This window comes from Sus scrofa, chromosome 3, assembly GCF_054392235.1.
Source record: "Sus scrofa isolate SSC_HxYL_T2T_F1_AM1 chromosome 3, Sscrofa_HxYL_maternal_Yorkshire_Landrace_v2.0, whole genome shotgun sequence".
NCBI lineage: Eukaryota > Metazoa > Chordata > Mammalia > Artiodactyla > Suidae > Sus > Sus scrofa.
In genome coordinates, this window is record NC_139385.1 from 143937501 (window position 1) to 143962528 (window position 25028).

General features: G+C 61.0%; 1 long non-coding RNA gene across 3 annotated transcripts in view; it reads left to right on the plus strand.

Annotated features, from left to right (window-relative positions):
- LOC146404995 (uncharacterized) overlaps positions 1-25028 on the plus strand; it is a 47789-nt gene that overhangs the window by 791 nt on the left and 21970 nt on the right. For 2 of the 3 annotated variants that reach the window (XR_014842580.1, XR_014842582.1), the window contains exons 1-2: positions 1-12770; positions 12923-13048. The exon at positions 1-12770 is cut by the window's left edge and continues 791 nt beyond it. This is a non-coding gene — a long non-coding RNA (uncharacterized LOC146404995). The remainder of the gene's footprint in view (positions 12771-12922; positions 13049-25028) is intronic. The other variant, XR_014842581.1, reaches the window with a different exon arrangement.

Here is a 25028-nt window from a genome sequence, read left to right on the forward strand (position 1 = left end):
CTCTCACCTCTGCCAGCTAATGGCTTTGCCAGAGCCGTCCATCGACTCCTGGAGCTGCCTTTGGGTCCTGTTATTATGGGACAAACGGAAAGGCTGCTCCCGGCGTCCCCTCCATGAGAAAGGTCACCAACGGGACACAGAGAAACAGAGGGCGTGGCTCTAGGATGGCTGGAATTCCTCCTGGGTCTCCTGGCAGCCCCCAAGGTGTGGTGGGACAGGTCCCACTGCTGAGGAAGGAGGGGCTAACCCTTTACCCCACGTTCAAGCAACAGCACGGTCAGCAACCAGGCGGCCCCCACTCTCTCGCGGCCCCCCGTGTTTTCTCTATGCAGCATCCCTGCCCGCTCGCCTACCTGCTCTGCACCTGCATCTCTGGGCTCTCAGCCCTGGGCTCTGACTGCATCTGCCACAGGCAGCCCCATGAGGGGTCTCGGCCAGGAGCCGGCCTGGGGTGTGGGTGCCTCCCCGCTGGGTTTCCACGGTCTGACTGTGAGCTTCAATGTCCGGGCCCAGCCCCCAGCCAGTGACTTTCCTGCAGCTGCTGCAACACGTGCCACAATCTTACCTTCATCACAGATGCCGCAGTCCTACCGCGAGGTGCGTGCGGGGCCTGCTCCTCCTGGAGGCTGGGGGAGAGGTGGTCTCGTAGCCCTTCCCCACCTGCTTCTGGAGGCTCCTTCCCTCCTGGGCCAGCGGGCCTGCCCCGTCTTCAGACCTCTCCCCACCTCTGTCCCTCACCTCTGCCTCCGTCCCCTCCGCTCCTCTCTGACTCTGGTCCTTCTGCCTGCCCCATAAGGACCCTGACGTGACACTGGGCCACCAGTGATCCAGACTCGTCTCCGTCTCAACCTCCTTGACTCACCCTGTCGGCAGGTCCCCTTGGCCACGCACGTGCCGTGCTCACCAGCCTGGTGTCAGGATGCCGCCAGCTCGGGGCCCTGTGCTGCACCTGCCTCCCTCTCCTCCGTGGCCCCCTTGCGGGAGCGGCCCCATCACTGGCCTGGCGCTGGCTTCCCCATCTCCTCTCTCCGCGCAGCCTCTGGAACGGACCCTCTGACCACTGAGTGCTTCTCAAGCCTCCAGTTTCTGTAGATTCGACGGCTCTTCCTCCTCCCAGCCCATCAGGATTCTTCCTGGGCCTCTTCTGTTCTGAGTTCTGGTCCAGAGTCTGGAAGCCCCGCTCCTGGCCCGCTTTCCTGCTCAAAATCCTGCTGCCTGGGTCTCCCTGGATGGCACCCACCCTCCACCTGAGGCTGCTCTGGAGGGGCTCAGAATAGGCAGAGAGGCCACCCCGGGGCTCTGGACACGGAAGGGAATCTCGCTCCCCGACCCCAGGGCACCAACGCCTCTGTCGTCCTCACCGCCCCTGGCCCTGATGTGCTCTCAGCGCCAGCACACGGGGGACGGTCTGCACGGGGATCTGGCTCCTCCCTGAGACCTTGCAGCTGCAGGACCCAGTTCCGGGTGCCCTGGCCTGGGCGCCTGCAGGGGGGCCCTCTTTCCCGCCTCCCCCTTCCGGCTCCGACAGCATCTTGCTCAAACTGTGTATTTACTGCCCCTTCTCTGGTGTCGGGGTACCTGGCCATTGTCTCCAAGGCCAGAGCCACGTGGGGACCAGCACTGCACCCCGACACCCACAGAGAAGCACGCACAAAGCCGGGGCAAGGGACCCGAAGACTGTCTCAGCCACTGCCTTCTCCTGGGCGTCTCCACGGGGCCCTTACCCTTCCGGCTTCCTGTCCTGGGGCCGTAGCCGCAGCCCCTGACCTGCTGAGGAAGAAGCAGGGGGAGGAGGCTGAGAAGAGAAAGGAAATTGCAGCCCGAGGACCAGGGCTGTGTGTGGAGGAGGCTCAGGTGCCCACTGGCCCCGGGCTCAGCTCCTCCTCCCGGCCCCCTCCGGGCCTTGGTTTGCTCCGGATGAGGGGTCCCAGTGGGGGGGGGGGGGAAGCTGTGGGGGAGCAGGCTGGGATCTGTGGCCTCAGCAACTCATCGGACCACTGCTTCCTACCGGGTCCCCGTCTGCAGAATGGAGGCACTGACTCCAGCCCCGTTGACGCTGTTCCAGAGCAGCCCCTGCGGTGTGTGTGGTCGTGGCTCAAAAACGTGCATTTTATCCTACTCACACCTCCATGCATTTTTGTTCCTGGGGTAGCGACACACATGCTAAGGGCCAGCGGGGTGGGGAGAGGAGCAGGGGGAGGCAACGCCTGCCCTGCGCCCGGCCAGCCAGGCCCCCAGACCCTGCGCACGGCAGCCAGCAGCCAGTCCTGGGGGCAACACAGCGGCTAATAAAGTGTGCTGTGTGTGTATGCGTGTGTGTGTGAGAGAGAGAGAGAGAGAGAGAGAGAGCGAGAGCCAGGGGAGAGAGGCTGGGCTTTCTAGAGAGGAGCGGAGTTGGAGCTTTTCCTCCTAATTACTCCTGGAGGCTGCTGTGCTTCCTGCCTCCTGTCCTAACTGCCTCCTTCCGTGTCTCGGATCGATCCCGGCTGGCCTGAGAAGCCTTGGAACCAGCTGGTTGGAGCCAAGTTAGCTTCTGGGATGGAGGGCTTATGATGAGTAGGCAGAGGGGCGGCCTGGGACATGGACAGCCGTGCGGCCCTGGGGCCCTGATGGCATCGCCGTCCGCTGTGCCCCCTGAGAGCAGGTGCTGGGGGCCGCCCTGAGCCCCCCCCCTCTGAATCCTGTTTGATTAGAGCTGCCCTTGAGGCGGGTGTCACCACCTCACCATCCGCCCGAGGGCCGCGAGCCTGCGTGACCCTCGTCGTGGGACCTCAGGCTGAGAGCCCTTCCCGCACGGCCTGGGTGGGGAGGGGGCCGGCAATGGGCCCTGGGGCCACAGGAACTGCCTCCAGGGAAAGTCCACGTGGGCTCAGCATTGCTCCTGCCGAGACAGGAGGCCACCGTTGTGGCTGAGGAACGGGCCCGGGGAAGGGGGTGAGGCCGTTGGGCAGCATGCTCTGGTTCCCCCAGCACCTGCTCTGCCACCGGCCAGCTGTGGGTTGAGGTGGGGACTGAACCTGGGCCAGTGAGGGCAGCAGGGCAGTGACTCGATGCCGAGAGCAGAGCCCAGCTGGCAGGGTGGCTGCTGGCCCTTGTGGGTGAAATCCTGCCAAGTGGCTCACGTGCTCAGGAGGAACCGACACCCACAGTGCCTGCGGCCTCGGGTGCCCAGGCGAGGGACAGCGCCCAGTCCAAGGCAGGCCGTGTTGTCACTGCCCCAGGCTTGTTCCGGGATGACGGGGAGAAGACCCTCCTCCAAGGAGCACACGGCCGGGGGAGGCCACCCTGCAGGGCCCGTCGGGGCCCAAGGACATGGCGGAGGCCCTGGCCCAGCAGGGCGGCTGTGAGGAGGGACCTGCAGTTCCCTCGCATCCGGGAGGAGCAGGCTGTGATGGAAGGAAGGTCGGTGCAGCCCACTCCGCCGCCAGCGCCAGTCCTCAGCCCTCCCTGGGCCTCTTTGGAGAAGCCGGATGCGGCAGGGAGGCGGGGCTGCCAGGCCGAGGGAGGGGGCCCCGACGGGGCGACCCTTCCTCGTTTCCCAGTAAATAGCGCCCCGGAGGAGGCAGGGAAGCAGGGGCCCCATCGATCCCAAGGTACCTGTTTTATGTTCCTCTCAAAAGATGGCCTCAGAAACGTGAGCTGCCTTTGGTGCTAATCCTCGGAGAAGACGCATGCGTCTGGATAGCGAGCGCTTTGGGACAAACCAGTGCCCCTGGGTAAACTCCCCAGCCTCGGTTTGGCCACCTGTTAAGTGGGAGACATAACACCATCTGCCCTTTGTGTGTCCCAGGGTTGTGAGACGCGGGCTCCGAGAGTGTGAAGGCCTGGCCGGGTTTGTAACCCTTTGGAGAGCACTCTGTGCTGGAAGAGGCCTGTGGCCACCGTCCGGCAGGCGACACGAGGGCCCCGACCTGTGCCCTGGCCTGGCAGGCCCTTGCTGTCCAGGGGAGTAGTTCTGGGAGTGCTGGCGTCTAGCAGAGGATCGGGAAGCCTCTAAGTGCAGCTGCGGCGTCTCTGGGCCTCCGGCGGCTTCTGGGCTGGTCTATCCTAGCACTTGGGCGTTTAATAATGCAGGCCGGAGCCTTGGAGCGGTGAATTATTAATCGCCCTTTCTGCATATCTAAGGGCAGCACAGAGAGAGTCTAGGGCGGAAGAGAAAGGGACTGAGAGGGGGCAGGCCACCTGTCCCCCCCTCCCTCCCAGCCTTCCCCCCCCCCGCTCCCTCTGCCCGGAGAGACCTCTGGGCCCATCCTGGGGGCATCCTCAGAGGGGGGCGGCCGACTGCTGCAGCCTGCAGGCAGGTTTGTGCGAGGCCCAGCTCTCCACGGCCACCGGCTGGGCTTCTCCCACAGGAACATCGGGTGGGCTGGTTTTTCGAAAGGCCCTCCTTTGCATCTGAGCCCGCCCTCCCCCACCCCACAGCGGGAGGTGCAGTGCTTCTCAGGCTCAGACGATTTGCCCACCAGCGGTGGCGAAAGGGGGGGGGGCGCTCTCTGCTCACTGGGATGCACTGAGGGGCTGCAGGCTGCACACTGTTCTTTCTGGGCGGCCCTCACCCCCGCCCACCGTTTCCCGGTCCCACCCGTCAGCGGGCCGGAGGGGATGTGCCAGGCCGGGCCCTGGCAGCCCCTGGAGCCCGTTACAGCCGGGCATGCAGAGGCAGTAAGGGCTGGTGGGGTCTCCCTCTCCCTCCGTCAGCATCGTTTCGCCATCGGTACCTGCCTTGATCCCGCTCACAGGGCCTGCAGCCTTGGGAAGGAGAATTTTGAATAATAATCGAGGGAAAAGAAGGGGAAAGGAACGTTTCACGTCAGCTGCGTGTCATTTTGATTGTGTCCTTTCAGAGGCTGGGGTGGGATGGGGGGGGTCACTGCCGTCTCGTTAGCAAAGGGCTGAAGGCAGGAGGACCCGGCAGGTCTGACCTCTCATCACGCCCGCTCCCTGGCCCGGCCGGAGAAGCAAGGCCAGCTGGCACGGCCGGAACCAGGAGAAAGGGGCCAGGGGTCTGACCAGTGACCCCCTGGCTTTCTGCAGACACGGTGCTGGCTGCCAGGACAGAGCCCAGCACAGTCCGTTTATAACAGAGCAGAGGCCACTCTGACGGCATTTTCCTAATCGGGTCTGTTCTCCTCACAGGGAGAAGCTGCTCCCACGTGCAGTTCCCGGCGCCAAGCGGGTGGTCTCATCCTTTCTTCCAAGGCACCTGCTCTCATCCCGGGGGTGGGTGGGCTCGTCTGTCCCCTGGGCAGGTGCCCCGCCAGAGGCACCAGCTGCCAACGCTGAGAGAGCTTCCTGAAGCTCACACCCCCAGCGCCTGGCAGGGCCCCCGGCACAGAGTAGGTGTGCAGGAGCTGAGGCGCGTTGGGCCTCCTGAGGGCTCAGTGGAAACCATGAGAGGCCCCTGAGCTGCCCTTGGTCTCCTCGCGTCGCTTCTGTCGGTGTCTGCACCTGTCGCCGAGTGCTGAGCCAACCTGGGAAATGGCACGGGGACAGCACCGCCACGAAGGCCCGCTTCCCCTCAAGGTCAGGCGAAGGAGCCGAGGGCCGGGCGTGTGTCTGCAGCCTGGAGGGCCCGGCCGTCGGGGTCAAGCCCTGGAAAGTCCCCGGGGGTCTGGACAGCCGGTGTCTGCGTCTCCGTCGGGGCACCAGCAGTGTCATTTAACGAGTCCTTTCCCGACGGGGGGCACCCATGTGGTTTCCGCTTTTACCACCACGAGGGGCGCTGCCACCAAGTCCTGGCACCACATCTACGGCCTCGGTTTCGAACGTGTCATTAAGAAACGTTGCCAAAAATGAGCCGAAGGACATGCGCAGCCAGCTCCTTGAGAGCTATTGTTTTCCAGAAACATCCTGTTGCTTCTAATGCTGACTCCTCCAGCGTGTTCGAGAATGTCTTTGTCGCCACGGCCTCATTAGAGACAACCCGTATTTTTACTTCTTTTTCATTTGCTTGGTAAGGGGCCAGAAGTCCCTGGCTGTGACGCACACCTGTGGTCTGGCGGGGGTGGGGGGCTGGGGTGGTCGTGCGGCCCACCAGCCAGCCTGCTCCCTCCCTGGGTCCTCGCCCAGCAGGAGGGCATTGGAGACCTAGCTGCCCAGATGGTGGGGATGCACTGACCAGCTTCTCCGGGCCTGACGTCCGAGGTGACCAGACCGCAGCTGCACGCCTCCCTGTCCCCACCTCGAATGTGCTTTCAGCCCCGGGTCACAGACCTGAATCTCGGCCCCCACTGCTGACCCTGCATGTCTGGCAATTCCCTGACCCCCGCCCTGAGCACCAGGACCTCACCAGGGTCAAGCCTGTTCCCCGCCTGGGGACTCGGTCCCGGGAGGGTGGCCATCACCTCCCTCCCCTGGACAGCGTCCATCCTGCCCCTCCCGCCCACCACACGCTCTTGGTTCTTCCAGCCTGGCGCGGGCCTCGGGCTGGGCTGCTGACGCTGGGTCACGCCTGCGGGCCCAGCCACTGGGCTTCAGGACAAAGAGGTCTCGGCCCTGCCAGCCTCGTCAAGGCCTGCGTGGTCGGAGGTCTGCCTCAACACACAGGCAAGGCGGACCCAACCTGCCGCCAAGTCGTGCAGGAAAAGGCTGTTTCCTCCTGGCCAAGGCCAAGCAACGCTGTGAGAGTGAAAAAATGAAGATTTTTAAAGGGCTCTTGACCGCTCGAGAAAGAGACGCATTTTAAGAAATGCCAAGTTACTCCATAGAACTTCTTACCTGTGCAGATGGGCTTCAAAAACCACAGCAGACGCTGAATCCAAGAAGGAAAATCCCCAGCCCTGCCCTGGAAGTGAAGATAGAGACTCAGAAATCAGAGATCGTGTCGTGGGGAGTTCCCGTGGTGGCTCAGCAGTAATGAACCCGACCAGTATCCATGAGGACGAGGGTTCGATCCCTGGCTTCACTCAGTGGGTTAAGAATCTGGTGCTGCCGTGAGCTGGGGTGTAGGTCGCAGACATAGCTTGGATCCAGCATTGCTGTGGCTGTGGTGTAGGCCGGCAGCTATAGCTCTGATTGGATCCCTAGCCTGGGAACTTCCACCTGCCATGGGTGAGGCCCTAACAAGACCAAAAAAAAAAAAAAAAAATTCATGTTGTGAAACCTGTCACCTGCATATCACTTTGAAATCTGGTGCTGAACCTGGGCCCCAGCCCAGGTGATCACAGCTGCTCGGTCCTGTCTCCTGGAGACATGGACAGAGCCGTGGGCAGCTGCTGGGTCCGGACTGGGAAACCCAGGTAGGGCGGGGCTCCGGGCAGAGCTGTGGCCTGGGAGCGACAGAGCAGGTGTGCGAGCCTCTAATGGGTGCATCGGAGGAGCAAGGTCAGCGCCCTGCCAGTGGAAGGTCACAGCGGCTGTCGCTGATACAACACCAGAGGGCTAGAAGATTCTCCTGTCTCGTTCCCACTTCCTCCCACCCGAGAGCGGGCGTCCAGACAGAGCACTGTCTCCACCCACAGCGCAGGTGGTTCCATGGATGGTTTCGCGAATCAGTGCTTTTGCAGGAAGTTTTACAAAAGTGGAAAAATCAGATGCATCTGTCCCAGAGGGCTTTCTGCTGCTGCTGCAAACCCGGGGCTGTTAGGCAGAACAGAGGTGGGGAAGTAAAACCCGCCCCTGCCTCTCAGAGGCGGCTTTGCTTTTCTCAAGGCGGGAGGGGAGAAGAAGAGCCGTTACGTCTCCCGGTGCCAGCACCACCCAGCCAGCTGGGCTCAGGGCTGGTGGCTGGCCACGTGGATGTGTGCAGGGTAGGACCTGTCACTGCTACCAAAAGCACAGGTTCAGGTTCGGCGAGGCTGAGGTTTGGTGGGAAACCACGCCCCGGGTCTCCCCTCTGGCAGCGCCTGCTGTCTGGCTGCCTGGAAGGTACGAGGCTTAGGAGGAAGCAGAGCATCCGGGGGAGGAGGGAGGACCCTGGGTGGCACAGCTTTGGGCTTTCCTGGACAGGCCAGGCTGCCCCCCCCCCCATGGTGGCCCCGTTGCCATGGCGATACCTCGCCTGATCCGCCGAGACCTCAGCCGGAATTTCCCAGGATGCCTTGCCTGTTTCTGGCTCCTCTGGGTTCCCTTTCCTCCCTGTGCCTTCCTTGTTTCTGTTACATAATCTCTCCTCCCGGGACAGGCAGACGCGGGGGAGGCACGAGAAGGATGCCTGCTTTAAGCCCCAGGAGGCCGAGCTGAAGGAGGCGTCAAGGACAGCTGCCTTGGCAGCACGTCTCCCCGGAGCCTGCGCCCTGGCAGAAGGTCCCCCGTGAATATCGTTGGAGTCTGGCCGCGAGAGCGCCTCGCCCGTGTGTCAGCCCCACTGCTCTGCTGGGCCGTTTCCCCACGACGCCCGAGCCCAGGGCTGCGGGCGAGAAACCCAAGCACACACTCCCGCCAGCTCCATCCGGTCCCTGGGTGCCTTGGGGGGAGGGTCGCCGATTGTTAGACACGAAATGCTGGCCCAGCAGCCAGACAGAAGTCTCCCAGGCATGGGCTGTGGTGGGGGGTGGGGGCTAAAACAAGCGAGTTCTGACCCTCAGGGTCCGGTGATCCATCAGCCTGGCTTCCAGTGCTGACCCTGAGTTGAGAGCGGGGCTCTGAGCCCTGAGGCTGGGTCACCTCCGGTGCGTCAGGGGTTCCACCCCCAGGGCCTCTGCAGTGTCTGTCCACTGAGGGGGGCTGATGTCAGAGCCGCAGGACCCCAGACCCACCCTGCCAGGAGGCGTTTGCTCAGACACTCACAGACGGCGTTTCAGGTGGGGCCCTGGCGACTGTCCCCGTCCCTCCGTCCTGCCGTCTCAGGTCCGAGATCGAAAGGGGCCCCAAATCACAGAGAACTGCGGCTTCCTCTGTTGCCATGGCAACGCATCCCCAAACACGTGTGGAGCACCGGCTCCACGACAGGCCCTGAAGCGGCTGTGGAGGGGACATGCGAGACGGCTGGCTGCGAACGCGGCGAGGGCACAGGATGTGCCTCAGAGACGCCGGCGCTGGAGCCAAGACGGGAAGGATGAGTCAGCCTTGGCCATGGGGGAGGCCAGCCTGTGCGGCAGGGCGAGAGCAGAGGGAGGCGGCGGGTCTGGCCCAGCAGTGCTCAAATGCGGACTGGACGTGGGGAGCCGACGTGTAGAATGGAGCCAGCTGGCCGTTTAAGTCCACATGGGTTGGGGGTTCAGGGTCCTGGAGCCCTGTCCACTGGCCTGATGCCACACTCCCTGGCCCTGGGGCACCTGGTGTCCAGGGAGCATGGTCCCCACTTTCACAGGGGCAGGGCCCGGAGAGGCAGGGCTGTGCTCCAGGTCATGAGGCATCTGGGAGGCACCCGCCTTCCTGGCTCAAGCATCCTTCTTATGGGGCCTCGGTGCTTTGGCCCAGGTGTCCAGGGCTCACGTGGCCCCTGCGTCTGGCCCTGCCCTCCTGCTGGCTTTCCTTGGGTTTGGAGAGTAGGCAGGCTTGGAGGTGAGGGCTTTAGATCCCGGCCTCCAGGGGTGCTGTAACTGGGCCGATCCAGGTGCCCCCAGAGGCTGGGAAGAGTGTGGCCCCTCCTGGAGACACACAGCAGACGGCAGCAGGACCGGCTTGCAGAGAGGGCCCCGGGCTGGGACCTGACTTGGGAGGAGGCTGAGAGGCAGGCGGGCAGGCTGGATGCAGCGGGGCCTCAGCACCAAGTCCCCTGCTGGCCACTCGCGTCCTTGGCGAGGATGAGAGCCCCTCTTACATGTGTGGCCTCAGGGCTGGAGGTGCCGGGGGCGGGGGGCTCCTGGGCAAGAGGTGGGGATCCAGGACCCAGCCCTCTGGCCTTGCTCACCACCGCCGTGCCGGAGACGCTGGGCTGGGTCCAGCTCTGACCGACCTGGCCTCTTGCAGGGAAGATGCCGAACCCTGGCCAGATGGCGTCCCTGTTCCTGGGAGAAAAAAGGAGGGTCTGACACCTCAGGGTTCCGAGGACTCGGGCCCTGTCCCCGGCGGGTGAGGTGGTGACAGAGAGGCAGGGCCAGGCCATCCTGGAGGCTTGGCCCGGCTGTTGGAAGGAACCGGGAGGTGCTATAGGTCTCGGGGACTGGGGGGCTGCCCGGAGAGCCCCCCTCCCCGGGACACACCCTGGCAGCCTGCAGCCTCTCCCGTGATCAGTGTTAGGACCCAGGGCCTGGGGTCTGGCAGGGAGGGCGGCCTGGCCAGGGGATGCTGGCTGCCGAGGGGTGGGGCTCGGGGAGGCTGCCTCAGGATTTTCTGCAGGGCTGACCTGAGCGCCCCGGGCCCAGCAGCCTGAGTCACACCTGGGAACTCGGTGGCCTTCCCATGCGGCCTCTGCCGGGTCCCCACCATCAGGATGCCTGCGTTTCCCCCACAGGTAGTCACAGTTGAGGGTGTGTGAGGGTTAGGGAGTGTGAAGTTGCAGGTGTGCAAACATGCTGGTGTGCGAACGTGCAGGTGTGTGAGGGGACAGGTGTGAAGGGGCAGGTGTGTGAAGGGGCAGGTGTGTGTGGTGCATGTGCATGTGGTGCATGTGCAGAGCACTCCTGGGAGAGGCAGGAGGAAGGAGAACGGCAGGTGCAGGGACCGGGAGCGGGCGTCAGGGCCGGGGGCTCATTGGGCGCTCACCTAGGCTGGACCCACGTGGACCGGGGCGGCGGCTGAGCTGTTCGCCAGGAGCTGTGGGAAGAGGCTGCCGGGTGGCGGGGGGTGAGGGCAGAGCTGACTGAGGACCACAGGGTCGGGTGGGGGGAGAGGATGACGCGGGGCCCCTGGTGGTGGGCGGGACGGGGCGGCCTCCTTTCCCGTGTGGCCCCGGCACCGCACCGGAGGATGGAGACGGCTGTCCCTGCACACGTGTGCCCGTGTGGGTGTGCACGTGCAGTGACACACCTGTAAGAGGAGGGGGAGGGGAGCACAGCACTGCCCCATGCCTGGCGGATTGGGACCCAGGCCCTCCCCAGTGCCTGTCACCCGACTGGACCGTGGCAAGGACGCCTGGGCCTGGTCGGCTGTGGGCACCTGGGGAAAAGGCTGTCGGGCGGCTCTGTCAGTCCCTCGGGACCCACAGGTCAGGTGGGCACGTCTGACTAGGAGAGCCCAGCACAGGGGGCACGACGGGGCAGGGAGAGAACCCGCTGCCGCTTCAGGCCCTGAACCAGAAGCAGGCAGAGCCCCACTCCGAGGTGCCACCCCGGACAGTCCCCTGGAGTCCCGCCCCTCTCTGCCCCTCCCTGCCCCCCAGCTATGGAGGTGCTGATGCTGGCTGGGAAAGTCCGCCCACATGCGCTTGGCATCAGGCAGGTTCGGAGGGCACCCCCTTTCTCTGGATGCCCCTCGGCACCGGGTCACGGGGTTCTGGCAGGACCTCTGCTGCGCCTTGCTGCCCACCTGGGGCTCCAGCCATGGGCGCCCTGAGCACAGGGACCCACGGAGGAAGCCCGCGTGCTCAGAGGGGGCATTTCTTAGCAATGCGCGAGGTAGGGTGCCTGCCCCCAGACTTCTGACACCTGGACCTTGCTTCCAGGAGGAACAAGGGGAATAGGCGACAAATATTAACTGACGATCCGGCTGACAGTGGGACAGTGGGACGGGGCTGCAGGAATTAGTGGGAAGTGGTGGGGGTTCACTCGGGACCCAGGGGTGCGCCGGAGTCAAGGGGCCCCATGGAGAAGGAAGGGGTGGTGGGCTCGCTGTGCGTGCGGAGGCCTCGCTGGGGAAGTGCGTCCCCTGAAGACGGAGACAGACGGGCAGACACAGTCCCCGCAGAGCCGTCCTGACGCTCAGCCCTCCCCCCTCCAGTTTAAGGGCCAGGCTCCTGGGAGCGGAGCCGACGGGAGCGGGCACGGAGGAAGCTCCTAAACCTCCCGAGGCTGCTGTGACCCGACACCGGGGCCCTTGTAAAGCTCCAAGGGGGGACGTCTCCACCTTCGCTGCCTTCTCAGCGGAGAGGCCCTGGGATCTGAGCCTGGATGTGGCAGAAGGCTGCATACCCTTGGCCAGTGTCCAGGTCTGTCTACACCAGGAGGCTGTGGCAGAGGGGGCTCCTCAAATCTCCACAAAGAGGGTGGAAGGAATTGTCCCAAAACGAAAGGCAGCCAGGAAAGCCCTCTGTCCAGGGGCTGGAGGCCAGAAGTGTGGGCCGTGCGTCCCCTGCAGGGGTGCCGAGTGGGGGCTTCTCCGGGGAGGGGCAGGTGTCTGCTTGAGATGCTTATTTTTAGGTGCTGCCTTGGCTGGACCACGAGGTGCTCGGGGGGTCACGGCAACGGCATCGGGGGGTATCTGGGGGGGTTTCTCCCTAAGACATACCTCTGGATGAATCTGTTCCTTTTGCGTAACTTCTCTCCAACAGTCAGACCATGTGGCCCTTTGCTGATGTGAAACATCACAGGCCAACACGTCTTTGCACTTCTGGTCTGAGAGCCCCAGCTTGTTCGTCCCCTCATGCCCCCCTCACCCCCCGCACCCTCGCAGATCCCTCTGCGTGTCCAGACACCTTTGTCAGGCTCACCCCGTCGGGCACCACCCTGGTTTCCACCTCAAGCGTCCCAGCGGCATCCTGGGCCCTTTCAGCTCTGTGTTCCCACGTGACCCACAGGGTCCTGGGTGAGCTGCGTTCCAGCCTTGGCACCTGCAGGCAGGCTGGTGGCGCTGGCGGGATCGACCCTCGGTTTCTTCCCTGCCCATTCTCAGGACCCACCTGCTGGTCAGAGGTCACCTACGTACACTCACCAGCGAGAATCCGGTTATAAGAGTTCAGCAAACATGGCATCTGCTCTTGTCATCTTCAGCCCTGGCAGGAGAAATGTTAGGTAAACGAATTGATGGAGGGGTGAAGGGATGGAGAGATGGGTAGCCGTGGAGGAGGGTTCCTTCAGGCAGGGCAAAACAAAATCGAGCAACAAACAGAACCCGAAAGAGAGCCAGCCACTCCGTCCCTTCACTGAACTTCCTTTCGCCACAGGTTTTAAGCCACGTGTTAGCAGCTCTTGGAGATGCCGGCACAGGGAAGGAGTCCTCCGTTAGCCCATCAGGAGCCTCCAACGCCTTCCAAGGCCTTCCTGCTGATCCCGTCATCTTTCTGACTCCCGTAAGTGAGGAGGGGGTACCCGGTGTTTTGGTGCTGGTGTTAGGGCTCTGGGGGGATTTAAAAATGAGAATTAGGAGGTCCCGTCGTGGCTCATTGGGTTACAAGCCCGACTGGGATCCACGAGGAGGCTGGTTTCATCCCCGGCCTCCCTCAGTGGGTTAAGGATCCCGCGTGGCTCTGGCTGTGGTGTAGGCTGGCAGCTGCAGCTCGGATTTGACGCCTAGCCTGGGAACCTCCCCATGCCTCAGGTGCCGTCCTAAAAAAAGCAAAAAAAAAAAAAAGAGAGAGATAGATAGAGAATTAGGAATTATCCAAAGTTTTAAGTTGAGAAATTGGGTCCGTCCCCTTGGATTTCGTTTCAAATCTGGGCTTGCGCGTTGAAGGGTGTTGGAGGACATGATTCTCGCTCGGCGTGTTTTTAGGACATTCACCTGCTGGGCCCTGGGGGACGTGGCTGAGGGAAAGTCTTCACGCCTGCTTGTTGCTCCCGGACGCCCCCGCTCTCCCGGCGGGGGGGGCCGGCCGTGTCTCCACTGCTCTCCCTCCGCCAGCCCTGCAGACCGCAGGCCACCTCCACGCTTCTGGTGGTCCGCGTGGAGGTTGGAGCCCGTTTGGCTGTTGCATCTGCTCCCCACATTCAGGGCCTAGGTCTGGGAGCAGGAACACGGGGAGGGAAATTGCGTCCGGGGGAAGCTGGATTGTGAGGGAGTGAGGGTTGTTCTCGGCGGCCGCCGGGCTGCTGATGGGACGCGAGCAATTCCAGGGCGTGATCTGCCTTTTACGCCCCCAGATTTATGAGGGAGGCAGCGGCCTGTGATGCGCCCGCCTCCTGGTAGGACCCCAGAAATGAGTTTCCTGACATCGAGCTCTTAAGCGGAATGTATCTGCGTTGCCTGTCAGAAGCAGCATTATTTATATGTGCTGAGATTCACGGGTTGTAGCAGCTAATCTTCACGAATATTACTTGATGGGCCATTATAGACAAGATTTACTTGATATTTGTCCTTTTTCTAAATCGGCACATTTATTCAAAAGAGCGTCCTGGGCTCTTTGCTGAGGAATAGCCTCTAGACGCAGCCGCTGTGCACCTGGGGTGTCTGTCGGCCGAACCTCGATTGTTCAAAAGATACCACGTCCGCAGAAGCCCCGGGGGAGGGGGGGGGAGTTCTGCACGTTAGAAGTGAGTAAGAAGGCTGCTGGCCTTCCGCCGAGGAGAATATGGAGTAAACACAGATAAAGCAGATGGAGAACAGAAGACACTTCAGAAAATCTTTGCATCTCCCAATCCGCACCGAAATTTCCATGTGTCACCTCTGTCCGTCCTGTCCCCACGCTGCTGGGGAGTAGCCGGGGGGGGGGGGGGTGTCGCCCTGAGTGACAAGGGAGGAAGCAGATGGCCAGGGGGCCGACTCAGATGAGCTCCAGAGAGCGTTGAAGAGAAAGGGGTCCCCCGCCCCGGCCCCCAAAGCCAGCGGGGTGAGACTTTCTCCGTCCAGCTGCTGGCCCTCTGGGGGGAGGTAAGTCCGGCCCCAGCCGAGGGTCTGCGTGTTTGCACACCTGGTGTGACGTTGAGGTCCAGTTGTCACTGGGTTGTCGGAGGGCCGGGGTCGGCGCTGCGGCCCTGCTGTTGGCCCAGCCATGTCCCTTCGCAGCTCACGATGGTGGGATGCAGGGGCTGGGCTGCTGGTAACGGCGGTCCCCACGCAATGCGACATGGTGAGGTCTATTCTTCCAAGCCGTTCCCGACCCTGCTCAGCAGCGACCGGATGCTGGGCTCTGGGGACAACTCCAGTGGGCGTCTGCCCCCCGCTGCCGTGTGGCCCCGACCCAGCGCAGCTCTGCCGGGACACGTCCTCCTTGGCGCGGGGCCACCAGGCCAGCGTGGGCTTCCTCCCCCTGCCCTCTCCTGTCCTCGCTGCGTCCTCCTGGGCTTTAGGACCTTCTGACTTTGGCCTGAACCTGGGCTCCATCTCTGCTCCCCTCACCGTCTGCCCTGGTTTTAAATGATGGCCTTTGACGAGGATTCCAGAGTGTTCTCTCTGGCTCCCACGCCCTCCGCAACTCTGCAAATTCCAGCCATCTCAGCATCTCTACTTGGCATCTGCTAGATGGTTCCATCCTCCCAGGCCTGGGTGGAGCTCTGCTCTTCCCTCGCCAAGCGCTGCCCTGTGCGGGGTGGGCACACACTGAGCAGGGAGGGTCGTGACTTCAGGCGCTGGGCGTGGCGGCGCACTGGAGACGGAGTCTTTGGCCAGTTCCCTTCAGGCTCTTTGGCATCATCAGGTACTGTTTTACGAAAAGCTTTATGTTGTCACGAGGGCCAGAGGGCCCCTCTTTGGAACAGATGGAAATTTCTGTGAGCAGACCCCATGGTGGCCTCTGCGCTGGGACGTGAGCCGAAGGGCGGCCTTTGTCACTGAAGGGCTCTGTTCCTGCCAGAACATTGGCGTGGTCAGTGGTGCTGGTGCCCCCCCACCCCTGTGCGTCTCTGCTTCCTCACTGTGGGTCTCTCCCCGCCTCGCCTTAATCAGGAGTGCACATGGCCGAGGAGGCTCCAGTTGCGACCTAGAATTCGGGCGCTGTCCAAACACTCGGAGGTGCTGGGAGAGTGGCGTTAACCCAGACTCCCGGTTTCATTTTGGAGGCGGGGAGCAGGCCAGCCAGCAGCTCGGTCCTCTGCCGGAGGAGGAGTGAGTCTGCCTCTGTCACAGCACCCACCACGGTCGCACTCAGTGACCCGGGGGCTCCCGAATCGCGCTCCTTAAAGGTTCTGTGGTAACTTCCTTGAGGTATCCAGCCTCGCCTGCGGTGGGCTGACCTGGGTCCCTGGATGCCCAGGCTCTTGTTCACGCGGCAATGGGCCTCGTGGACCCAGACCATAGCTGTGGCGCAGGGGACAGATTGGCCAGCAGGGCTGGTGGGGCTCTGGGGTGGCTCTGGGGTGGTTGCATCTCTGGGGTGACAGGCCATGGAGCCAAGTCTGCGGCTGGAGTTCTACCCCGTTTGATCCTTCCCAGAGCAGCCAGGTGTGCCCTGAGCTCTGACAACAGAGGGAGTCACGATCTACAGAACTCCTGTGGGCAGCGAGCCCCGGGCTGCCTTGCACTTGACCTCAGCAAGCATTGGCTTCACCACTTACCTCTTTGCTGCGCACGCGCAAGATGGGCGAGGCCCCGGGGGTGACGTTCTGGCAGCGGGGAGCCCCTAATGCAATTCCTTTTGACCCCAAACCTGGGGTTTCTCACTGTCCGGCGTTATCTTTCCAAACACGTGCCCCGTGGTTGCAGAGCAAGGGACCGAGGTTGACTAGGCCCCTGCCATGTGCCAGGAAGGGCCTGGACGTCTGTGTCCAGAGAGGGCCCTGGGCCATCTGGGGATGGGGTCCCAAACTCCCTTGGGCGTTCAGAGGGCGTCCTTGCTGGAAGGTGGGGGCGTCCTTGCTGGAAGGTGGGGGTGAAGACAGGTTTCCGTGCGGTCCTGCGGTAAGAGGCAGAAATACTGGATGAGCTCCCATTTTTACACTCAGCTTCCCGCGGGCTCCACCTCGTTATCCACGCTTCCCTGAAGCCGGCCCGTCTCAGCTCACACTCTTCACCCTTTTCCAAATGGCCAGGCTCGGGTTCGGGAGGGCAGCTGTCATCTTCAAGGTCAGGCACCGGCCGGAGCCTTGGTGGGAGCAGGCGTCCCTCTCCTGGGAAGGGCTGCCTTTGCAGGGCTGCATATTGTGCAGTTTCCATTTGAGATTCAGACAGTTCAATGTTGTGCTATAAATAGACCCCACATCTGGCTTTGGGGAGAATCTGGAGCGTGTATCTTGGGAGATAAGTAATAGAAATCTTCCTGTGGCTTTGCTGTGTCTAAAAGATGCCACAATCTTCTTGCGATTTGAGGATAAATACAAGTGGAGAACAGAAGACGGAAATACGTGAGACGCATCGGAGAAATTTAAAGTGGGAGCAACAGGAGAGGGCGGGAATCCGTCCGCGTTGCCGGGTGCGCTGTTGGTGTTTGGACAAGGACTGGGTGCGTCCGTTTCCGTGGTCCCCCCCGCAGGCCTCTGGGGCCCCCCGCTGTGCCCCCCGGCAGCGCTAAGTTCTGGGAATGTTGAGAGAAGCTCGCTTGGAAAGTGCTGGAGGAGCTCTCCCTGTGCAGCCCCACGCCCGAGGCCACGAGACGCCGCAAAGCCCCGCTCAGCTCCAGCAGACAGTGGGGGATGGAGAAGCCCCAGGAGGCCTGGCCGCTTCTCAAGAGGCCGGGGGAGGAAGCAGGGGCAGAGGGGAGGGCGTCCTTCACCTGATCCCAGGAAGGCGAGCGAGGGAAAGGGGATGAAACCTGGAGACTTCTGGGAGTGAATCTGGGAGGACGTCTGGGAGGAGGCCTCGTCCGGCAGGCTTGAAGGCGTGCTGACATCCCTGAAAAGAGAAAACCTGCAGGCACAGCCCCTGTGAAACGGTGGGGAGCAGAGAGGCTTGGCCGAGTCAGGCCTGGGGTCTCAAGGGAGCAGGCCGTGGCTCCCTCCTGCTGGGGTGTTTGCCGGGGAGGCCTGGGGTTCAATCCCTTCAGCTGCTGGCGAGCGGGGAAGCCAGGAGCTCACGCTGGAACAGCCCTCACTGCCACGCTCTAGGCCGGGTGCCAGGGCCTGTCCCATAGCCTGGGGTTCCACCGTGCACTGGCCGGTGGCCCCCAGGCCCATCTGATGCAGGACCAGGTGGGTGTCACAGTGAGTGCCCGGGGGCAGCCTGCTTCCTTCAGGAGCAGAGAGAGGGATAAAATCCATACACCCATCAAATCCAGGGGGACACGCAGGGGGCGGGAGAGCTTGTGGGCAAGGAAAGCCGCGTTCAGAGAATGAGAGGGTATGGGTGTGAGTGTGTGCACATGCATGTGTACAGTGTGGGCACACATGTGGGATGTTTGCATGTGTACAGTGTGGGCACACATGTGGGATGTTTGCACACGTGTGTAAGTGTGTGTACACGGTGTGGTGTGTGTGCAGTCTGTACGCACACGTGTGAGGTTGTATACATGTGTGTACAATGTGTACCAGTGTGAGCTGTGTGCACATGTATACGGTGTACATTGCATATACAAGTTGGGTATACTTGTGAGGTGTATACCCAACTTGTTTGCACTGTGAGGCGTGCACACATGTGTGCAGTGTGTATACATGTGTGTGCAGTGTGTGCACACATGTGTGCAGTCTGTGTGTACACTGAGGTTGTGTACATGTGTGTATAGTGCATGTAGGTGTGAGATGTGTGCTCATGTGTGTACAGTGTGTGCCCCTATGTAACAAGTTGTGTACACACGTGTGTACACTGTGTGCATGTACACTCTGTAAACACCAGTGTACAGCGTGAGTACATGTGTATACAAGCTGTGTACACATGAAAGGTGTGTGCACATGTGTGTGGTGTGTGCACACATGTGAGAAGTGTGCACCTGTGAGCTGTTGCACACGTGTGTACAGTGTAGCCACATGCACACAATTTGCATACCCATTGTGCATAGTGTGTGCACTACGAGCTGTGTGCACACATGTACAGAGTGTATGTGCACATGTGAGGGGTGTACACGTGTGTACAGTGTGTGTACCCTTGTGAGGTGTGTATGTGCACGTGTGAGGTGTGTGTACCTGCGAGGTGTGTGGACTCGTGTGTAGTGTGTGTACCTGAGTGAGGTTGTCCGCAAGTGTGTACAATTATGCATACTGTGATGTGTGTGCAGAAGTGTATACAGTGTGTACATGTGTGACATGTGTATGTAGTGTGTACACATGTGAGTTGTATGCACACATGTGTGCAGTATTGTGCAGGTGTGAGTTGCTTGTACACATTTTTATTCTGTGCCCACATGTACACAAGTTCCGTACACATATGCATATAGGGTGTGTGCACATGTGAGCTGTGTGCACACGTATGAAGTTGTGAACAGGTGTGTACCGTGTGTGTATATGAAAAGTGTGTGCACATGCGTGTACGGTGTGTGCCCACGTGTACACCAATTGTATAACACATGTGTATAGTATGTGCCTGTGTGAGCTGTGCTCACACGTGTGTACAGTGTATGTACACATGCGAGGTGTCTGCACACGTGTACAGTGTGTATGTGCAACGTGAGGGGTGTGTACTGTGTGTTTACACGTGAGATGTGTGTACAGTGCATATGCTGGTCTTTGCACAATGCTGACTGGGCGGCTCCTGTGTCTGTCACCGCCGAGCGTGTCCAGGCTCGGGGATGTTCCCACAGGTGGTGGGGAGACGGCTGCAGGGGGGCAGCCTGGGGCCTGTGACGCTCCCGTGCCAGCCCGACCCGGGCCCGGAGCCAGCGGCTCAGAAGCCCACTGGTCAGGTGGCCTGGGGGAGGGGGTGACCGAGGGAGTCAGGCCCGCTGGGCTCTTCAATGTTTGCTCCAGGTTTTAGGGGCGGCCCCAGCCACCCTGGGGATCTCTTTCCTTGGCGCTGGTCCCACAGGTCCATGGGGTGTGGGAGCCTGCCCAGTAAACGGGGACGGGGGCCCTCGGCACACAGACACACGATGGCGTGATGGGGACGGGGACCTGGCGCTCTCACCCGCCTTGACGTCTGTCCCTGCTCTGTCGCCTGACTCGTGGTCCTAAAATGGGGCTGGAACAGCGAAGAGGAAGAGGGCGGCGTGAACTGGCGCAGGGCTGGACATCTGCTTGGACGGCGAGGGGAGGCCGAGAAGGAACATGCACCGCTGGGCGCGGGGGTCCCTGTGACCGTCCGGCCACTGGTCGTCCTCAGAGAGGCTTCTCTTTCCTGAGCTTCCTCCCCCAAGCGTGGGAGAAGTGGGCTCAGACCCCCGGGGGTCTCTACCCGGGAATGTAGCCGGTCTCTCTGCACAGGGGCTCACACCACATCCCCTGGTCTGGATCAGCCTCCCTGGGAGCCCGTGTGGCCGCCGAGTCCTGGGCAGGGCTGGGAACCTCAGTCCCCCGGGCAGGGAGCATGGCTGCAGGAGGAGCACTGTGGACTTTTTGGGCTGGGGCGAGGCAGGAATGGGGGCATCCGTGGATTTGGAGGACAGATGCAGAGTTGATCTCTGCTCAGCTGCGACGGGCACACATGTCAGCCCCTGAATCACACCTTTTTCCTCTTCGATGGGGTGGTCGTGTAACTGAACGCAGACTCCTGGGACGTAGGAAGGGCGCAGGGGACACGGCTGAGCTGGAACTGGACGATGTGGCACCATGGCCAGTGGGGGCAGGTTTAGGGAGGGAGGTGGCGTGGGATGGGTGGTACCCTGAGTTTGAGCCTGTCTGGTGGAGCTGGTGCAGGACACAGAGCCTGGGCTGCGGCTGGCCGAGGTTGCGCTCAGAGCTGCGTGCCTCCCTCCAGTTTCCATGATGTCCGAGGTGTCTGGGCTCCTCCTGCAGCCACATTCAAGAGCCAAGGGCAAGCCCTGGAAGGCACCGTGCAGGCTGGAGGGAGGGGCCAGAGGGCTGTCTGGTGCGAAGAGCTCCCGCTTGGCTCTGGTGGTCACAGACCCTACTGGTGCTTCTCCTGCAAGCTTTCTTGATGCATCGCCCGGCTCTGCGTTTTAATCTCTCACACCCACGGAGGGTCAGGCATGCACCTCTCTTTGCAGGCAGCTGCCAGTGCATTTCCCCTCCTGGCTTTGCAAGGCCATGGAGCCACGGTCTCTCCAGAGTGTCCACAGTCAGAGTTAGGAGTCACCTCCCGCCAAGTGCTAATGGTGGCCGGGCTTTGGCAGTCTTCCAAGGCGTGGGGGCCAGCAGGCAGGACCCCCACAGGGGAAGCTTCTGCAGCCGTGGTCCACGGGTGCACAGTGAGAGGGGAACCCCACCCAGCTCCGGATCCGTTTTCCCGTGATCTCTCCCTGAATCCTGGGTGAGCCCTATGGAAGCTTTAAAATGCCAAGTTCAACCCTGCAGGAGACGAGGCAAACCGCCCTCCGCCTGGCCTCTGGATCGCTCCTGATCTGTTCTCGCTGCTAACCCAGCGCCAACGCCAGGCCCAGGGCTCCAGGGTTTGTCACCCTGCCACACATGGGTGCAAAACACCGGGCCCCCTGGGGTGGCTGCCTCCTGCAGGCCCCTCCCTCTCTACCCTGCACTGGCCTTTGCAGATAAAGCCAACTGTGCGCAGCTTGTGGGAGCTTGTGCTCAGACGGTCAAGGCGCCGCATGGCCTGGTGGGCAGGGGTCTTGTCACGACTGGGCTGTCGCTGCACACTCACGTTTCTTTAGGAGTGGTCTTGTCTCCATCAACCTGTTTGTCATAGTTTTGCGTTTCCGCAGCCTGGGCAGTGCCGCCAGAGGCAGGATGCTCTTGGTGCGTGAAAGTTCCTTGGCCGGGGCTCTTCTGAGCTGAGGTTGAACCAGGAGGACCCCTCTTGGACCCCGAGGCGTGCGTGATGCTAGGGTGCCCTCCCCGGGTCCCACACAGGTGCAGCCCGGCCGCTCCTCATGGTCACCCTGGAGAGAGCCCCTCTCCATCCTGCCGGGGCCCCCACAGCCCACTTGTGGCCCAGAGATCCCTGTCCCGGGCGCCACACGGAGCAGGTGGGCCCCTGGCCGTCGGCGAGGACACAGCGCAGTTCGCATCTCAAGCCCTGTCCCCACCCCAGCATTCTCGTCGTTCCTCTGACCCGACCCGACCCACACGCAGCCCCAACAGCTTCCTCAGAGACGTTTGCCACAATTTGAGAAGAAACCGGGGGACTTTCATGGGCTTATTTTTCCCATTTCTGTGCGAAACTTGAAAATTCCACATGGAAGGTGAAATTCCAAAGAAGCATGTGCCATCGGGAAAACATACCATCAGTAGGAACTTCAGAAAATACAAGTAGCTTTGAAAAAAATCACACATGACCCCATCACCCGGTGAGAACTAAGCATTTCAGTGAACCGGGCTCTCCTCCCGTTTTCAGTGTTAGTTTCTGGGTGTGTTTTAGTGCAATCATACATTCATTTTTTTCTTTACAATATCCTCTTTTTTTGTCTTTTTTAGGACCACACCCATGGCATGTGGAAGTTCGCAGTCTAGGGGCTGAATCGGAGCTGCATCTCTAGGCCTCCACCACAGCCACGGCAATGCGGGATCCTTAACCCACTGAGCGAGGTCAGGGGCTGAACCCGTGTCCTCAAGGATCCTGGGTGGGTTCGTTACCACTGAACCACAAGGGGAACTTGTCCAACAGCCTTTTATATTTTAACACATCCTGGGCTCTTTTCTGCGTCACAGTCGTGCGCTTCCTATGCTACTGTTTCTGCTAAGGAACAGTCTCATCTCTCTCCATCTCCCTCACTTTGCACATTTTTTCCCGTGTGTGTGCCAGAATCTGATCTTCTGTGATATTTTTACTTGTTTCTCGTCTGTGTCCTCAGCTGAAAGAGGCGCCCCAGCAGCACAGGCCACGGCCAGTCTCCCACGGCTGCTTCTCCCGAACACAGAACACACGCGGCAAATAACAGAATCGCAGCAAATATTTTTTGGATGAATGCTTGGATTTAAGGACCCTTCCACTGGCATAGCTTTTAAGTGTGATGCCCCAAGCCACAGGTGTAGACCTCTCTGGGTGTATTTTACTCTTAATTTAGGGTATGTTCCTTCATGCAATGTTTCGGGGCAAAAGGTATAGATATGGGTGTGGCTCTGGATAACAAGTGCTTGACTATTACCCAGAAATGCTACACTGATTTCTAGCCACACCACCAACATCCTAGATAATTACATATGTTCTTTTCACTTCTTCTGAAAGATTAATTTGCTTTTATTTTCATCGTGGTCAGTTCGATGGATACAGACATTGTACGACTTTTATCCTCATTTGAATTCGTATTTCTAATGAATTTGAGCCTTTTCCCATATTTATTGACCATTTAGGTTTTCAGTTGCCTGTGGATTTTCTTTGTCCGTTGCATGTTCTTGTTTCTTTGCCAGGTGTCTTTACATTTGAAGGATACGGCTTTGTTACATGGAGCGAATATTTCGTCACTTGCCATTTAATCATTAGGGTGTTTTCGACGTTCGGTGTTGTCGCCTTTGTACAGAGTCAGACGTGTCTGCCGCTCACTCTGTGACGTGGCGTGCTTTGCATGGACGCACTCTTATGATTCCTGGCTGCAGCCCAGCTCTGCGAGCAGGAGCTCCTCCGTGAATATGGGAGCCTGAGCATCCCTGCTGAGGAGAGGGGATGGGATTCCCCTTGAAGGATGAGGGCGCAGCCGGGGGTGGAGATGGATGCAGTCGTGGACAGAGGGCCGCAGGGGCTGTGCCTCGGGTTCGAGCCACAGTGAAATATTATGGAGGAAATGCGTTTCTGAATCGGAAAAGGCCACTCTGTCCCACACACCTGTCCTCTGAAAATCGATCTTAATCCCACGTCCTGATGTTCTGCCATCTGTCGACACGCCTCCCTCCCTGGAGTAAGTCAGGGGCTGGAATTCATTTTTTGCTGCATTAGCCTTCCCCCCTCATTGACTCCATATGCTGTTACCTCCGATGCGGCCACTCCTGCGGGCTCTCTCCGCCTTCGTCACGCCTCCCTCGTTTTCATGCCTTTCCTGCGGTCGACGAAAGGCTTTATCGTCCTTATTCATCCGCTATTGATAGCACCTCACACTCTATTATTTTCAAGAAAATTAGAGCAATTTTTAAAAGCCTCATTATTTGACACACGTGCAATCAAAAGAGATCTTCCAATGGGCCGTGTCTTCCCCAAACTTATGTCTTCGCCAAGTCTCATTATGATGAGATTTGGATGTTGTCGGAAACGTGAACTTGTGGTTTGACTCCGTGGTAAGTGGGTGGCTGGAGGGACCCTGAGGCAGCGGCTCTGGAGGGGCCGTGGGGACCCTGGTCAGGGCTGAGGTCCCCGTCACGGGTCTAACGCTCCCCTGCAAGAGGCACAGCTCGCTCACCTCTGCACGTTAACGGCAGGTATCGTGGGCGTCGGGAGGGAGACCCTTACACGGTCCCCCCGCCAGGCGGGGAGAAAGGCAGGTTCTGCCTTCTCCCTGCTGCTCGGCCTGTGCCCGTTCCCGGGAGCTGCCCCAGGGCTTCCGGGGCCTTTCGTGGAGACCGAATGGACGCCAGCGGCCACCAGAAGGTGGGGCAGTGTGAGTCGGGCCCCTCGGAGACGTCTTGGGACAGGTTTCTGGGCATCCAGCCTGGGCCGATGGCGCCTCTGTTTCAGGACCTGCAGGCTGCGGGTTTCTGCTTCTGTATCAAAGGGAGCGGACGGGGCCAGAGGGGCGGGAGGGGTAACAGGCAGGAATCCGCGGCCGCCCCTCCCTGAACCTGAGTTGTGGGCAAGGTCTCTGAGTTCTCTTGCTTCACTTAGTTCCTCAAACAGCTCTCCGAAAGGGTTCTGGGCACCAAACCCGCCGGCGAGTCGCAGCAGGGCACCGGTCGGCAGAGGCCCTAGCTCTCCGGTGTCATCAATGTCATTGGACTACGGGGCTCTGTCCCACTCCGACACCTGGGTGGGATCCGGTTGGGGTGACCGTGGTTTGCGACGGGAGCTCTGATACCGCGGTCGCCACTGGCCCTGAGCTCAGCCTGGCAGGCAACCGTGGGGTCCAAGCAGCCGGGGAAGGATGCCTGGCAGACTGGCCTCCTCCTTGGTCCCCTGGAGGCCCTGATGAGGTGCCAGTGTCTGCTGGTCAAGCAGAACCTGCTCTGTGTTGGAGATGCCCCAGAGGCCCCAGCCCGACGAGGCAGCCCCATCACCCCAAGGGTGTCTACCTTCTGGGGCCGGATTCCCACGCAGGGACTTGCAGAGTGCCTGCCCCGAACTGGGGGTGAGGGGTGGGGGGCGCAGGCCCAGGCCTGGAGCAGTAGCCGGCCAGCCCCTGGCTGTCCTGCTAACGAGCTGCTGTCCCCAGAACCCTGACTCTGGAAGCCTGAGCTGTGGCCCGGCATTCTCGGCGCAAGGAGACGGAGAGGCTGCCCCCGGGTCAGGCTGGTCCTTTCCCGTTGTCCCAGGAGGAC